At 38.3% G+C, this 12,974-nt stretch overlaps 1 pseudogene; it reads left to right on the plus strand.

The window, feature by feature from the left end:
- The first annotated feature begins 10,682 nt into the window (after positions 1 to 10,682).
- Positions 10,683 to 11,917, plus strand: LOC147629357 (mitochondrial uncoupling protein 5 pseudogene; annotated as a pseudogene).
- Positions 11,918 to 12,974: the final 1,057 nt, after the last annotated feature.

A 12,974-nucleotide genomic window follows, 5' to 3' on the forward strand; every position in this document is an offset into this window, starting at 1 on the left:
CTTAGTTTCAAATTCGGTGGGGGATTTGAGTACATTTTCCTGAACTGGGCACATCCTCTTGAAATTGACAAGGGAATTAGGTCTTGGTCAATAGTCTGAATCAGAGTTGGGTCTGGAAAGGTTCTTCCTAAACCATCTTTCTCGAAAGGTACTATTTCGATTTCTCTTTTTCTAAATTTCGTTCGATAAATATTTGCTTACAGATTTCTAAAACATGAATTTCTTATGAGGAATAAAATAATCATTTATCTCGATCTCCGACTTCGATAGTTTAATTGAATTTTCTCATTACCATCTTAGTGAATATGAAACGGTAGCATTTCTTCTCACAGATTATCTACTTATTCATTTTTCCAATTTTTACAGAAATTAAACAGAGGATTAAGGAGAATCCTTATTTAATTATAAAGATTCTATATGCATCTAATTATGCATAAAATCAAATTCTGATGAAAGTCACACTTTTATCATCATAATAAATCATTTATGTTGAAAATCACTCTTTTACCATGAAAGAATTTCTTTTATGCATAGGTTTATGCATATAAATCATTTATGATGAAAATCACTCTTTTAATATAAAAGAATTTCTTTTATGCATAAAAATCATTTATGATGAAAATCACACTTTTAATATAAAAAAATATCTTTTATGCATATGTTTATGCATAAAAATCATTTATGATGAAAACATCTTTTATGCATATGTTTATGCATAAAAATCATTTATGATGAAAATCACACTTTTAATATAAAAAAATATCTTTTATACATAAAAATCATTTATGATGAAAGTAACAATTTTATTATAAAAATTATTCTTTTATGCATAGAAATCAATAATGATAAAAGTAACACTTTTATAATAAAAAAATATTCTTTTATGCAAAGAATTCAATAATGATAAAAGTAACACTTTTATAATTAAAAAAATATTCTTTTATGCATACTTTTATGCATAAAAATCAATAATAATAAAAGTATCACTTTTATAATAATAAAATATTATTTTATGCATAGAATTCAACAATGATAAAAGTAACACTTTTATAATAAAAAAGTATTCTTTTATGCATAGAATTCAATAATGATAAAAGTAACACTTTTATAATTAAAAAAATATTCTTTTATGCATAGAATTTAATAATGATAAAAGTAACACTTTTATAATAAAAAAATATTATTTTATGCATACTTTTATGCATAGAATTCAATAATGATAAAAGTAACACTTTTATAATTAAAAAAAATATTCTTTTATGCATACTTTTATGCATAAAAATCAATATGATGAAAGTAACTCTTTTGTAATAAAAAAATATACTTCTATGCATTATTTTATGCATAAAAATCCATAATGGAGAAAGCAACACTTTCATAATAAAAAATTATCAATAAGTATCTTTCATAAAATTTAATTCTATTGAAAATCATTCTTTTATAAAAATTAATCAATATGCATCTTTCTATGCATGAATGAAAATGACACTTTTAGAATACTCTAACGATGGGGATTACTCTTTTTATTAATAAAAGATGAAATTTATTTCACAAATTTTCAAAAAATTTTGCCATAACCTCCTTTGTATGACTGACCATTTTTTAATTTTTTTACTCACTAAAATTAATTAGAAGTTTACCAAGAGTATTTAAATCATTCTAATATAAACATTTTCTACTTATTTAAGAGAAACATTATGAAAAACTTGATTTTATCCAATAATCAATCATCTAGGATAAAGAATGGTTGGATTTACTAAAGAAGAGAGGGGAATGCCTTTTTTTTCAATGAGGCATAACATCATTTCATTTTAGAGAAGACAAAAATCATAAAAAAACCATAAAAGAAATAGAAAAGAGAAGAATCTCCAACTTACATGGATAATTTGAGAGCTTTCCTTTGGCTTGATGGTTTGAGGGTTCTACTCTTGTTTGAAACCAGAGTGGCCACTAATCTTTTAGAAGAGGGAAGGTCAAAAAACTAATGAATTATCAGTAAAATTCACTATTTTTGGCACTTGGGAGAGGTAGGGTAGCAGTGTAAAACACTATTGAGTTTCAACAAAGGGGAAGGCTTCTATTTATAGGAAAAAGTGAGCTTCTAACCAAGCCAACTGATTCTAGAATTTTTCAGATCAGTTTGGTCAATTTTTGACCATTTTTGGGTCAGTTTTGCTCACTTTTTGGATCTAGGAGAGAGGAGAGATAAAATTATCTCATTATTTGGGAGTTTAAAACTCATTCAAGCATGTGAAATAGGTGCCTCCTTCATGAGGGGAATTCCCCCATACTGAGGTGTCAAAAATGCATCATTTCATCTAAATATCTCTCTTTTTTAACTATTAACATTGTCCTTAGTCCACTCTTCATCTTATGTGAGTATTTACTCATTTTTGGGGGATTTTCCTTTTATTTCTTCATTTATCTCCTCCCCACATTTGGATGAATCTTATTGTTCCATAGGAACCTTAATTTAAAATTTTAAAAAAGTTTTGACCCTTAGGATAATGCCTCTTAACTCTTGAATAGATTATACTTAATTTCTAATGCACCTTCTGAAAATCTTTTTGAACTTCTGTTTCAGGGAAACTTATTTTAATAAGATGAGATATTTTTCTATCCAAAAAAATTTAAAATCTGAATACTCTCTCTCTCTAGAATATTTTCTCTCTCTAGGCCAAAACTGGTAGAAACAAGATCTCTTATATATCTGAAGAGGGATTTGATTACAGGGGAAGATACTGGACATCTTAAGAGGCTGGGGAGGAATCTTACATTCTCTCCCACTTGAAAAACGCGAGATGTCCTCATCTCGCAAACTGGGGGTAATCCCGCAAAAACAGATCGGCTTCATTCTCCCAAGTGGCACCTTCAAAAGGATAGAACTTCCATTTTACCAATAATTCTCTGAGAATTCTATTCCTGAGAATCTTTTCTCGAACATCAAGAATTTCTTCAGGTTGGAGTTCCATTTTCCCTTGGGTTGAAGAGGATAGGATTTCATCAAAAAGCACATGATTTGGGCTTGGTACATATTTCTTTAGAAGGCTTACATGAAATACATTATGAACTTTGAGATGAGGAGGCAGAAGAAGCTCGTAGGCTAAGTCACCTACTTTCTTTGTAATCAAATATGGCCCACAATATCTGGGGGATAATTTCTTGTACTTCCCAAGAGATAGAGAACTTCTTTTGGCTCATACTCTAATGAAGACCATATCTGCTTCTTCAAACTTTCTGTCTGTCCTCTTCTTATTTGCATACTGCTTCTGTCAATCCTGGGCAGCTTTAATATCTTTACGAATGGACTGCATCTACTGCTCCATGTTGTCAAGCATCTGTCTGGACATCTCAACCCTAATCAATGGATCAGACCAAGTTAATGGAGTTAAGCAATCTTGTCCATACAGAGCTTTAAAAGGGCTCATCCCGATACTTCGGTGATAAGAAGCATTGTAGGCGAACTCGACTAGGTGCAGATAACTTAGCCATTTCTTGGGTTCCCTGCCCACAGCATGACCGAAGTATATCTTCGATTACTTGGTTTACCCTTTCAGTTTGACCATCCGTCTCAGGGTGATAAGCTGTGCACTGAGATCCAAGAAAGTTTCCACTGCTTCAAAAAATGCAGTCTAGAATCTTGAAGTAAACTTGGGATCTCGATCACTTACTATTCTCCTGGGTAGGCCATGCAATTTGAAGATTTCTTTGAGGAACACTCTGGCCACATCCACTGCAGTATAGGTTTCTTTTACCGGGATCAGATGGGCAACTTTGGTTAGTCTGTCAACTACCACGAAAATGGAGTTGTCACCTGATTGCACTGAAGGTAATCCAGTAATAAAGTCCATACTAATATATTCACACTTCATCTGGGGGATGTCCAATGGATGTAACTTCCCAGGCATTTTTACTCTTTCATTGGTATAAAAATCCTATACCAACCAGTCAATCCCAAGAATCCTCTGACTTCTTTCACTGTCTTTGGTTTAGGCCAATCTATGACTGCTTGGACTTTTGTGGAATCTGGAGTGTGGAATCTAGAGAAATTCCATCTTTAGATACCAAAAAGCCTAAGTATTCAAGGTGGTCGGCAGAGAAAGTGCATTTGCTCTTTTTGGCAAAGAGTTGGTGCTTCCTTAGAATCTCAAGAACTTTTTGGACATGAGTCTCATGGTCAGCTTTCTGCATTCTTTGAGTAAATCAGAATGTCATCAAAGAAAACTAGAACAAAATCATCCAAGTATTCTCTGAGGATATCCTGCATTAGGCGATTGAATAATGTAGCTAGGGCATTAGTTAATCCGAATTGCATGAGAGTAAATTCATAATGCCCATAGCGAGTATTGATGGCTGTTTTCGATATATCTTGATCATTGATCTTGATTTGGTAATACCCAGATTTGAGATCTATCTTTGTGAAGATCTGGGCTCCATTTAGCTTGTCCAGAAGCTCATCAATTTGGGATAGGATACTTATTCTTAACTGTTGCTGATTTAGACCTCTGTAGTCCACACAGAGTCTAAGCGTTCCATCTTTCTTTTTTTGAAAGAGAACTGGCGCACCCCAAGGTGAAACACTGGGTCTTACAAACCCTTGTTCTAACAGCTGTCTAAGCTATTCCTTGAGTTCAATGGCTTCAGGAACTGGCATTTTGTACGTGTGCAGGGCTACTGGTTGAGCTCCGGGGGTCAATTCAATCACATGATCCACTTCCCGAATTGGAGGCATTTCAGTTAGTTCTGCTGGGAATAGATCATCAAATTCACTTAACCATTCTAGTTCTTTAGCCTTAAGCTTTGAGTCTACTGGGTTCATTTTGACAACATAAATTTGCTACTTCTTCTTAAGTCCTTTCAGTAACCTGGAATCTTTTACTAACTGAAGGTCTGGGGATCCGGAAACTCCAGTTCCTTGAACTTTGTTCCCGTGAAGGTCATGGAAGGAAACGGTTCCATTGCGACAGTGTATGTCAGCTTGATTTTTGTGGAGCCAATCCATTCCAAGGATCCCGTCAAAAACTCCCAGAGATAAGACTTTGAACTCACAATCGGCTACATTACCATCTAGATTGAACTGGATAAGATCTGTCTCATGGTGAGTGAAAAGAGTCTTCCCACTGGCCAATTCAACTTGCATAGGTTTCCCTGATTTCTGTTCTAAGACTAGCTTACACAAGCATCCAGGGGAAATGAATGAATGAGAACTGCCTGAATCAATCAAAAGCTTAAAAGGCTTACCCTGATATTCTGTTGGAGTATGGATGACTGAGAACTGAAGGTTAGGTCCTTGGTTTTCAATTGCAGCAAAGATCTGACCTCTTTCCTCTTCTACTACATCTGAAATTGTGACTGCTCTGGCTACTGCAGTCTGAGGTGGAACTCTTTCTCTTTGGTTTCCCCAATTCTAGAAAGGAGTTCTGAGGTTACTCTCTGGACAGAGGCAGATGGCTGAGCTGGAGTTCTTTTGGGGTTTCCCTGGCTTGGGCAAGACGGACCCTGATTAGACTGGTATGAAGGGGTTGGTCTCTGAACTCGGGGTCCTTGACTTCCTTGTCCCCTTGACATGGCAAGAGTCAGGCAGTCTTTCAACTGTTGACCAAAACCTTGGAATCCAAAACATCGGAGGAGTTCCCAGAAGCTCTAGTACACCCATTCCAACTAATCAAGCCCATCACCTTTTTCCAATTTAAACATAGAAATTTACAAAAGGGAGAGTCCACTATTTTCAGAGGGGCAAATGATAGTAGCAGCTTCTCCCTCTAATCCAACCCAGTCCACTTGCCTTTAAGTTTCACCTCTCATTCTTCCACCACCTCTGTGCTCAAGCATCTTGGTCGAAACTCCTTCTTGTTGGAGAAATTTGGGAAGACTAACTACCACTTTAGCCTTGGCATGTGTAGGCAAGTGCAATATCCCCAATCCTCCCAAACTTTTTGGTAGGGTAACTTTGTCCCAGGCTAGCCAAGCAGAAGCCTTTTTTTACCATTATTGCAATTTCTCCACAAAAAGTCTCTGATTTGAGCTATAATCCTTTTCCAGTGACATTTCCTAAATTCTAACATAGGACAGAGGAACATGATGTAAGATTAAGAACTGTATTCACAATAGCCATCCTATCATGAAATGAAACTCTAATCCCTTCCCATTTTTCTAAGTTTGCCACATAATCTTTCAATAGCCCAATTGGTCAGGTCCTTGTTACTCACTCCCACCCCAAAAGGAACCCCTAGATTTTTGATAATCCTTCCCTTTTTAATGACTTCAAAACCCCATCTTTCCATATCAAAGCTGCCCTCCTCATTCAAGCTTATAATCCTAGATTTATGTATATTGTGCTTAGATCCAAAGGCCTTAGCAAACAACTACACTATTTGAAGAGCATTCCTCACATTCTCATTGTCAGCTTTTTCAAACACCTTGGCTAATGTCTTGTATATTATTGTGAGTAAAGTAATAGGCCTCCCATGGTTAAAGTGACTACAAGCAAGTTGTGTGGGAATTAGTTTTATACCATCCTTTCCATCAAATCATTGTCCATCCTCCCTGTGAAAAAGGTCTTTTCCCATGGTTAAAGTGACTACAAGCAAGTTGTGTGGGAATTAGTTTTATACCATCCCTTCCATCAAATCATTGTCCATCCTCCCTGTGAAAAAGGTCTTTTTCCATGTAGCCCATACCCAATCCTTCATAGAATCCTAGAAGGCTATAAAGAATTCTACTGAGAGCACATCCCATCCCAGGGATTTCTCCTTACCAAATTTTTTTAGAGCCTCCCAACATTCCTCAATCTCAATATCCCTATCCAGCCCTCTAACTCTATCAACTTCTATGCTTTTATTGACCAAATCTAGTAATTTGATTTTTGCCAGAAACCTTTCCTGGGAGGCAACAACCTTAAGACTCAAGGTAGCACCCAAAAATTGTACCCATATCCCCTATTTCTTGGTCATTCTCATCTCTGATTTGTCCTGCAATTTCCTATTTCCTCTCTCTTTGGCTCGGGGGATTCACTCACAATAAAGGGGGACGTCACCAGTGTGCATGAACCTCAAGAAAACCCCCTATATATGATTCTCATAAGATGATAACACCCCCTATTTAAGCTTATAAGGATACCTTCAAAAATGACTATGTCACCCCCCTTCCTTATATCTATGTTTTTTCTTTAGCATTTACACACCCCCTCTCCTTAGATTAAAGTATGTTCCTTTGAGCCTTATTGAGCGAGTGTAAGTACTTCATGCATGCTACCAAGAAATAGATGTTAAGTACTAGGAAATCAAAAGTATGTTAAGAACTTTTATATAACTATGTTCATCAAAAGTACTTATGACATATCCTTAATGTTATACCCCTCCCATCCCTCCCCCCTGATGCCCCTTCCCCCTAACTTAAATTTAAGATTTAGTGTTAACCTAAATACATGGCCTTACCCCTACCTTATAATCTTATGCCTCATTTCAAAAAACCCCCCTCTTGTACACTCACATGATATCATAAGTTTTCTAAGAGTCAATCCCCCGGGCTCTTTGGCTAGCCCAAACAAATATCTAGCTGGTTTTCTCTTGTTGTTGAAGAGTATCCATCTATCCCCTTTTTCTCTCTCTTTAGCTAGTTTGTCATCTTCCTCCTTTAAATGAACTTGACATTCCATATAGTGATCAATCTCCATCTTGGACAAGCCTCTCAGCTGCCTCTTCTTTTGTAATTTGTCTAACATGTTCCCCCAATATTGCCTTTCCTATCTTTTCTGTTAGCTCTCAATTTACCCACCCTTCTGTGATAATTCCTTGCATCTCATTGGCAAACTTTCTCCAAGATCCCTCTCTCTCCCCCTTGCTCTTCAACCTACTAATAGCCTCTTCTGTAAGGAGGATGAATAATTCATCCCTGAGTAGCATGTTATTCACCATCAATTTTCTCACTAGAAAGTTTATAAGCTCATCCTCCCCCAGTCAGCAGTGCAGACCACCCCCACATCAAAGGCATGTGGTCAGAAAGCACAGAAGAAGTTTCCACTTTAGCAAATAATGTGTGTGGCACCCAAGAAGCTTGATGGCTAGAAAAATCCCTAAGGCTAGTCTAGAGGATGATCCAAGACATTGAAGGCTAAAGTAAGTATGCCCCAAATCAGAGCCATAAGGTCCCAATTCCCAGCCATCAATCAACCCCAACTTTCCTCTAAGATTCTCCCATTTCTTCTTCTCTTGTCCCGTCATGATTGTACTTCCTCCACATTTATCCAGTTGCTTCTCAACCACATTAAAGCCCCCCATTAGAATACAAAGACATTAAATATCTAATTTACAAACCCTTACAAACCCACTCCCACATTTCTCCTCTCACTTTGTAATTGTGAGCCCCATATAGATTGATTAGCCATAACTTCTCGTCATTTAAGTGAATCTCTACAACTAATATTCTACCATTAGGGTGGTTATAGCAATAATACTGGGCTTTATTTTTTTTAAAATAATAGTACAAACCTTACTAAATCCTGGTTTTACTAATAGTACAAACCTTACTATTTTTAAATAATAGTAGGAACCTTACTAAATCCTGATTTTACCCCCCATATAGTACTACCCAATCTCTAAAGCTTTCCTTCGTCCTCTCTTTTATATCAAAAAGATTATGTTCTTGGATAGCCATTATCGACAACTCCCAATCTTTTACCACCGGTCCCCCCAAAAAGGTTGCATATTTCTTCTTATCCCACAACCCCTTAACATTCCAGGTACACCCCCTAATCTTATTGCCCTTGATCATTCTAAAGCCGCTAGTAGGGACCATCTCTACCTCCAACTCTTCTTCCCCCCCTGTCTCTACCCTCTACTCCCCAACTTTTGTTTGAAGCTCCCTCCATGTAGTATCAGCTTGCCAATTAAACCTCCCCATAGAAGAGGTTTCACTATCCTCACCCAAAGGACTAAATGGATTAGAGTAGATAGGAGGACTCATCCCTTTTAAAGGGTTTTCCTACCCCCACCCCTTTCTCTCCCATCTTCGATTCAATTTTCCTGGCTTCTTCTTTAATTTTTCTAAGGTTATTCCCCCCATTGGATTTGTCTCTAACCCTGATCCACCCTTGCTCTTCAGTTTCTTTTTCCTTCATACCCATCTTCCCCTTTCCCCTATCTTCCTTGTCAGCCTACATGATAGGAGTTTCAACTTTGCCCCCCCCCCCCCCCCCCCCCCCACGCTCCACCACTGAGCCCTCTTTCTTCTTCCCTTCTCCATTTATCTCCTCATTGTTGTCCAATCCACAATTCCTAGCTATATGTTTAAAGTTTCTACATCTGAAGCATGCGCCTCGAAAGCTTCCAAATTTTAACTTTAGCTCCATTTTTTCCTAGCTCCCCTAAATCCATTTCAAACGTTTTTGGTGTTTCAATCAATGTGTTCCAAGATACACAGACTTTATTCGAATGACGGCCGTTATCGACATCCCTTAGCACAAATAATACTAGGCCTAAAGCACTCGCCAAGTCCTGCATTGCCAGCCTCAACCAAGGCGGGAGACCTATTATGTCAACCTAAACTGGGCATGTTTCCTTGATGCTCCTGTTCACATTGAATGAGGGTTCGAAAGGCGTCACATGTAGCAACTTTGTGCCCATAAACAACGGAGCTTTCGCAAATTATAGATCAACCACCATTTGGCCTTTGAAAAATAGAACGTTGAAGAACCCTTTCCCAAGATAGAAGATTTGAGAGACAACTTTGTCATGGAACTCTTCATCTTGTAACCATCTACCATCTTTGCCTTGTTAGTTCCCCGGACAAATAGGATTGTGATACACATGGAAAATAGACCAACTTGCCATTTGACCATCTCTGACGGGATGCCAACACATACCTTTCCACTACCTAGGTTTTCTTGGCGTTGTTGGGCCTACAAACGAGAAGAGATCCAATCCTGTTTTGTCGCCTCTTTGCAACACCATCATGTCCTTGTTCCTCCCTTTGCCTCTTCATCTCGTCTTCTACTTCTCATTCACCCCATCCATCATCTCCCAGTATCCAACTGATCCCAATCGCCTGCCATCTTATCACTACATGCATGCACCGGCACGCGCTTGATGCCATCCGTTATACCGATGCATGTGCCACCACGTGTGAGTATTAACTTGCCACAGGACACCCCACTCGCTCTCTGTCTCTCTCCTTTTCTCCCTCCTCTTTGGAACTAGAGATCACTAGTGACGCTATGACCAAGCAATTCAATCAAAGCTTCTCGAGCCTTCAAAACCTAAGCAATAAAAAATGAATCATGAATCTTTCTAAGACGGTATTCGTTAGGTAACGTAAAGGAAGTTAAAAGCAGAGGAAGGTGCTCCCTTGGCTTTATGCGGCATTACGTTTCTTTATTCGTCGCTTCCTCAACACCCTCTCTTTCAATATATTAACACGTGTGTGCGTGCGCGCACGCACTTCCCAAACCAGGTTCAAGCTTCTCGAGCCTTCAAAACCTAAGCAATAAAAAATGAATCATGAATCTTTCTAAGACGGTATTCGTTAGGTAACGTAAAGGAAGTTAAAAGCAGAGGAAGGTGCTCCCTTGGCTTTATGCGGCATTACGCTTCTTTATTCGTCGCTTCCTCAACACCCTCTCTTTCAATATATTAACACGCGTGTGCGTGCGCGCACGCACTTCCCAAACCAGGTTCAGATTAACAAGCAGGACCAAGGTGCGTGGCCGGCGATTTGAGAGAAAGAGATGGGGTGGAAGGCCTTTGTTGAAGGCGGAGTAGCATCCATTGTAGCAGGATGCAGCACGCATCCGCTGGATCTGATCAAGGTCCGCATGCAATTGCAAGGAGAAGGTGGAGCTGCAGGAAACCTTAACCAAGGTGCGCGCAAGCCGCCGGAACGCATAGGGCCCCTCTCCATGGGCGCCCGAATTGTGCAACAAGAAGGTATGGCCGGTTTGTTCTCCGGCGTCTCCGCCACTTTGCTTCGCCAGGCCACGTACTCCACCACCAGAATGGGCTTGTATGAGATTCTGAAGTCCAAGTGGGAAGAAGGAGCTGGTAACCGGCTTCCTCTTCACAAGAAGATCTTGGCCGGACTCATGGCGGGCGGCATCGGCGCCGCCGTCGGCAACCCGGCGGACATGGCCATGGTGAGGATGCAAGCGGATGGCCGGCTTCCCATTCAGTCGAGAAGACATTACAAGAGTGTGGCGGACGCCATCCTGCGGACGGCGAGAGATGAAGGCCTGGACTCGCTGTGGCGTGGCTCCTCCCCCACAGTTGTGCGGGCTATGCTCGTCACGGCATCCCAACTTGCCACCTACGATCATGTAAAGGAGGACATCCTCCACCATCACCTCCTCCATGATGGCTTGGTACTGCACGTTATAGCGAGCTCCGCCGCTGGCGTCGCTGCCTCCGTCACTTCTAACCCAGTCGACGTCGTCAAGACACGTCTCATGAACATGCATGTGGAGCCTGGCGGCACTCCACCCTACACAGGCCCTCTAGATTGTGCCTTGAAGACCATCCGACGTGAAGGACCCCTTGCCCTCTACAAGGGACTCATCCCTACCATGTTTAGACAAGGCCCTTTCACCATTGTGCTCTTTATTACGCTTGAAAGAGTGAGAAAACTCTTGAGAGACGCCTCTTAAGTCCATCATTCATAACATTACTCATTTGTATGGGCAAGTCGCTTGAATTGTTCCACAGGTCAAGTGTTCAAGCGTGTGAACACTGGCTTGCTTGTGTGTGTGTGTGTAGCACTTGGCTTGGGTAGCATTATGTTGTAAACCATTTGTATGAGATTCTTGACACATTTTTCAAGTCATAGGTTTCATTTTTTCTTGTTGCAAGTCAACTAGCTTGAGGCTACCGTAAAGGGAGCTTTTACTCAAGCTTGTAAAATGTCACATATTGTGCAATACACACAACACCTTGAAACCATCTTGTTCTTCATTGTCTACTCTCTAATATGGTATCAAAGCTCATGATTTAAGCTTCTCAAGGATGTGTTTCAAATTGATGGGAAGTTGTTTTTTGCTAGCAACAGTGGGCATGCACTAGTTTGTGTTTCTTTCAAGAAGTAGCATATAGGAGAACTTCAAGGCTAGATAAATAGTATTTAATTTCTATACATAATAGAAAGATGCATATTGAAAATTCTTTTTATTATAAAAGTGTTGTTTTCATTTAATTTTGATTTTATGCATAGAAAGATGCATAAAGGAATTTATTTTTATTTCAAAAGAGTTATTCTCATTAATTTTGATTTTATGCATAGAAAGATGCATAAAGAAATTTATTTTTATTTCAAAAGAGTTATTCTCATTAATTTTTTATTTTATGCATAGAAAGATGCGCAAAGGAATTTATTTTTTATTTCAAAAGAGTTATTCTCATTAATTTTCATTTTATGCATAGAAAGATGCATAAAGGAATTTATTTTTTATTTCAAAAGATTATATTCTCATTAATTTTGATTTTATGCATAGAAAGATGCATAAAGGAATTTATTTTTATTTCAAAAGAGTTATTCTCATTAAATTTTATTTTATGCATAAATAGAAAGATGCATAAAGAATTTATTTTTATTTCGAAAGTGTTATTTTCCTTAAAGTTAAATTTATGCATAAATAGATGTATAAAAGGATTTTTATAAAAGTGTTATTTCCACTGAAGTTGATTTTTATAAAAGAATGAATGGATGGATAGATGTGATGTGAATAGAAGTGATGAGATGTCATGTAAATCAGGATGTAAATGAATGATATGGGATGGATGTGGATGTATGTGAAAGAATGGATGTGGATGTATGTATGTGAAAGGATGGATGTAGATGTAGGTGAAAGGATAGATGTGGATGTGTATGTGATAAGTATGGATGTGGATGTATGTGGATGTATGTGATAAGTATGTATGTGGATGTATGTGGATGTAGGTGAAAGGATAGATGTGGATGTATGTGGATGTGAATGTGATGAATATGAACGA

Source organism: Cibotium barometz, chromosome 18 (assembly GCF_041138505.1).
Source record: "Cibotium barometz isolate CiBa-2024 chromosome 18, ASM4113850v1, whole genome shotgun sequence".
Taxonomy (NCBI): domain Eukaryota; kingdom Viridiplantae; phylum Streptophyta; class Polypodiopsida; order Cyatheales; family Cibotiaceae; genus Cibotium; species Cibotium barometz.